The sequence below is a fragment of the Rhinoderma darwinii genome, chromosome 1 (genome assembly GCF_050947455.1).
Source record: "Rhinoderma darwinii isolate aRhiDar2 chromosome 1, aRhiDar2.hap1, whole genome shotgun sequence".
NCBI classification, from domain to species: domain Eukaryota; kingdom Metazoa; phylum Chordata; class Amphibia; order Anura; family Rhinodermatidae; genus Rhinoderma; species Rhinoderma darwinii.
In genome coordinates this window covers 269,624,378-269,629,492 of record NC_134687.1, presented here as the reverse complement: position 1 = coordinate 269,629,492, position 5,115 = coordinate 269,624,378, and positions in this window count along the sequence as shown.

Sequence of the window (5,115 nt, the reverse complement as noted above, 5' to 3'; positions counted from 1 at the left end):
CATATTCTAGATGAGGCCTCACTAATGCTTTGTAAAGTGGTAATATTAAATCCCTGTCCTGCGAGTCCATGCCTCTTTTAATACACGACAATATCCTGCTGGCCTTTGAAGCAGCTGATTGACATTGCATGCTGTTATTGAGTTTATGATTTACAAGTACACCCAGATCCTTCTCAACAAGTGAATCCGCCAGTGTAGCTCCCCCTAGGACATATGATGCATGCAGGTTGTTGGTACCCAGATGCATAACTTTACATTTAGCTACATTAAACTTCATCTGCCAAGTGGACGCCCAAACACTTAGTTTGTTTAAATCTGCCTGCAATTCATGAACATCTTCCATAGACTGAACTAGATTACATAGCTTGGTGTCATCTGCAAAAATAGAAATAGTGCTATTAATCCCATCTTCTATATCATTAATAAATAAGTTGAATAATAGTGGTCCCAGCACTGAACCCTGGGGTACACCACTTATTACCGGGGACCATTCAGAGTAGGAATCATTGACCACAACTCTCTGGATACGGTCCTTGAGCCAATTCTCAATCCAATTACAAACTATATTTTCTAAACCTATAGTCCTTAATTTACCCATTAGGCGTCTATGGGGGACAGTGTCAAATGCCTTTGCAAAGTCCAAAAACACTAAATCCACAGCGGCCCCTCTGTCTAGACTTCTGCTCACCTCTTCATAAAAACAGATTAGGTTAGTTTGACAACTTCTGTCCTTAGTAAAACCGTGCTGGCTGTCACTTATAATGCTATTTATTGTCACATAATCCTGTATATAGTCCCTCAAACATTTTCCCCACGATGGATGTTAAGCTTACTGGTCTATAATTACCTGGGGAAGACCTAGAGCCCTTTTTGAAAATAGGCACCACATGTGCGCTGCGCCAGTCCCTTGGCACTATACCAGTCACTAGAGATTCTCTGAATATTATGAAAAGGGGGACAGAAATAACTGAACTAAGCTCCTTAAGGACTCTAGGGTGTAACCCATCTGGTCCCGGGGCCTTGTGCACATTTATTTTATTTTATTTAGCTTGGACCATATCTACATTCATCCAATTCAGTATATCAACTGATATATTAACAGCACTGGCAGCGGCTACATCAGCTGCTCTTTCTTCTGTTGTATATACAGAGCTAAAGAACCCATTTAGTAACTCTGCCTTCTCTTGATTCCCTGTGATCAACTCCCCATTACCATTATCTAGGGGTCCTACATGTTCAGACCTTGGCTTTTTAGCATTTATATACTTGAAGAATTTTTGGGGATTTGTTTTACTATCCTTGGCCACCTGCCTTTCATTTTGTATTTTTGCTAATTTTATTAAAATTGTACAGATTTTATTACGCTCTTTATAATTTAAAAAATGCTACAGCTATACCCTCAGATTTGTATTTTTTAAATGCCCGTTATTTGTCGTGTATTGCCCCTTTCACAGAAGGTGTAAGCCATGTGGGGTTTAATTTGAGTCGTTTATACTTGTTACCTATAGGAATAAATTTTGCACTATAATAACTCAAAGTAGATGTGAAAATCTCCCATTTATCATTTGTTCCATTATTTGACATTAGTTCTTCCCAGTCCATATCCTGAATTGCAGCCCTCATCCTGGGGAAATTGGCTTTCTTAAAATTAAATGTTTTTGCCCTCCCAGCCTGCGTTTGTTTTTTACAGTATAGGTAAAATGTAACTATATTATGATCACTGTTACCGAGGTTTTCACGAACATTGACATTCCCAACAAGATCTGCATTATTAGAAATGACCAGATCCAACAGAGCTTCACCTCTAGTCGGGTCTTCCACAAACTGGCCCATAAAATTTTCCTGCAACAGGTTGAGGAAATGTCTCCCCTTTGCAGTTGAAGCTGGACCATGACACCAATTAATATCCCGGAAATTAAAATCTCCCATTATCACTACAGTACCCGCCTGTGCAGCCCGCTCCATCTGTTTATATAGCTGAACTTCCATCTCCTCAGTTATATTGGGGGGTCTATAAATTACACCAAAAGTAATTTTTTCAGTGTTTACCTCCCTTTCTAGTTCCACCCACAAGGTTTCAACCTCCTCACAGTATTCACCCACTATTGTCTCTTTCACACTCGCCTTCATATCACTTCTCACATACAGACATACACCACCACCTTTCCTATTTGTCCTGTCTTTCCGAAAAAGTGTAAAACCCTGTAGATTTACAGCCCAGTCATGTGAAGAGTCCAGCCATGTTTCAGCAACACCAACTATATCTATATTTTCTTCCAGTATCAAGGCCTCCAGCTCCCCCATTTTGCTTGCTAGACTTCTGGCATTTGTGAACATACACTTTAACTTGCCTGTCAGTTTTTCACTTTTATTATCAGAAATGTGATTTGACATTAATCGGGCCTTTTTATTTACACTGATGTTTTGTAACGAAAGGATCTCCTTATCTTGTTGTCTAGTCCTCTCCCCACATTCTGTTTCTCCCCCCACCAATATAGTCTGACCCCTCTCTAACCTGGCTACCCCTTTTTTTTCTACATTGACCTCCCTCCTCAGCCCTAGTTTAAATACTCCGCCACCCCAGCTAGAATTCTCTCCCCCAGCACAGCGGACCCCCTTCCATTTAGGTGCAAATCATCTGCAGAATACAGTTTGTACCCCAATGAAAAGTCAGTCCAGTGCTCTAGGAACCCAAATCCTTCTCCTCTACACCAAGACTTCAGCCATGCATTTAACTCCCTGAGCTCCCGCTGTCTTTCCTGTGATGCGCATGGCACAGGCAGTATTCCTGAGAATACTACTTTGGAGGTCCTTCCCTTCAGCTTGTAGCCTAGTTCTTTAAAATTATTCTTAAGGCTCCTCCACCTACCATTTATTCTGTCGTTGGTACCGACATGGACCACGACAGCTGGATCATCACCAGCCCCTCCCAGCAATTTGTCCACCCGTTCCACCACATGCCGAACCCTGGCACCAGGGAGACAGCAAACCATTCGGTTGAGGTGGTCTTGGCGACAAATTATTCTATCCGTCTTCCTGATTATAGAATCCCCTACGACTATCAATTGTCTTGGCTTACCTGCATTACCATCCCGCCGACTACTAGCTGGGCTGTTCTCCCGGCTGTTAGGGAGATCAGTATCCACTAGGGCTGCCATTTCTGAGACTGACACCCTCGCATCATCACCCAACTTGGCAATTTTGCCTGGAATGTCAGAAACCGGATCGGCCTTCCTTTTCTTTGACCCCTTTCTACTGCCCCTAACTACATTAACCCAGCTACTTACCTGATCCTGCTCACCCATGTCTTCACCCTCCAGTTGTAACCCACTAACTGCATGCTCTGTGAGCAGCAAGCTCAGCTCAAGATTGTCTATCCTCCTCAGTGTTGCATTCTGCTCCTCCAGATCTCTAATACGAGCTTCCAGGTGACCAACATGCTCACATCTGCCACAGAGATATTCACCCTGGAACTCCGGCTCCAGTCGTGCATACATATGGCAAACTGTGCACTGAAGAAAACCTCCAATCTTGCTATCCATTATCCAAGTTACAAAAAACAGCGAACAGGTGTTAATCAAAAAGAAAAAGAAGTAGAAGAGCACTTACTTTTCGGAACTCTGGTTTTTGGAACTCCACTTGCTCTACAACCCACTTGTTTTTTCAAGCCACAGAGCAGGCTCTACAGAGTACTGTGGCCTGATTTATACCACCTGGGACCAGCTAACCCCTCCCCCTTACTCAGCTACTCAGGAAGGAAACTGCAAAGGAAAAATGGTTTTAAATAATGTCACTTTTGCAAACTTTGTAGCAAGCAAGCAATCAATACATATATCACATACAATGGCCCCCCACTTTATCACTTTTATTTGACTTTCTATTATGTTGTTTAGATTTTGTTTCACAATCGATTAAAAAGGACTATGGATTAAAGCATTTAACGTCAAGAGCCATTCTAAGCTGAATGTGCCTGCTCTCGTCAGATCACAGAAGTTACACAGCTTAAGGCCTCGCTAGTAGCAGTGTGGGAGACTGTCTGAGAATACGTGGTGCGGTTGACTTTTTATTTTGTCGTTTAGATTTTGTTTCACAATAGATTAAAAAGGACTATGGATTAAAACATTTAATGTCTATGGCCATTCTAAGCTGAATGTGCCTGCTCTCATCAGATCACAGAAGTTACACAGCTCAAGCCCTCGCTAGTACTAGTGTGGGAGACTGTCTGGGATTCTGTTGTGCGGTTGACTTATTATTATGTCGTTTAGCTTTTGTTTCACAATCGATTAAAAAAGGACTATGGACTAAAGCTAAAGGTGTCAATGGCCATTCTAAGCTGAATGTGCTTGTTCTCATCAGATCAAAGTAGTAACACGTCTTAAAGGCAATGTGTTGCCAGAAAAACATGTTTGTTTTTTTTTTTAATTAAACATTTAGTGTGTAGGTGATTAAACATTGTTCAAATTTTTTTTATTTTTTTCACGAGTCAGGAAATATTATAAATTGGATTCAATTGGATTCAAATTTATAGTATTTACCATTTCTGGTCACTAGATGGAGCCATTCCCAAAATTGCAGCATTGCATGTGGTAAAGCAACCACATAGCTTTTCTGCTGCAAATTTTGTGAAAAGTGACTCGCTCTAGTGAGCTCACAGAATCCCCCCTCCCTTATCCTGGCAAGTGCCAGGAGAGGGAGGGGTTTCAATGTCTTCAAACCTCCTTCCACTGTGTGCCGCCATTTTCAAAGCGACTACACAGTGGAAGGAGGTTGTACTGCGAGCATACCTGCGAGGAGACGCTTTGAGGAGGACCAGGACCAGCGAGGCGGACCAGGACCAGCGAGGCGGACCAGGACCAGCGAGGCGGACCAGGACCAGCGAGGAGACACTTCGAGGACGAGGAGGACCAGCGAGGCGGACAAGGAAGGACGAGGTGTACCAGTGAGTCGGACGTGGAAGGACGAGCGAGGCGACGGAGGAGGACCAGCGAGTCGGGCGAGGAGGACAAGGAAGGACGAGGTGTACCAGTGAGTCGGACGTGGAAGGACGAGCGAGGCGACGGAGGAGGACCAGAGAGGCGACGGAGGAGGACCAGCGAGGAGGACCAGCGAGGCGGT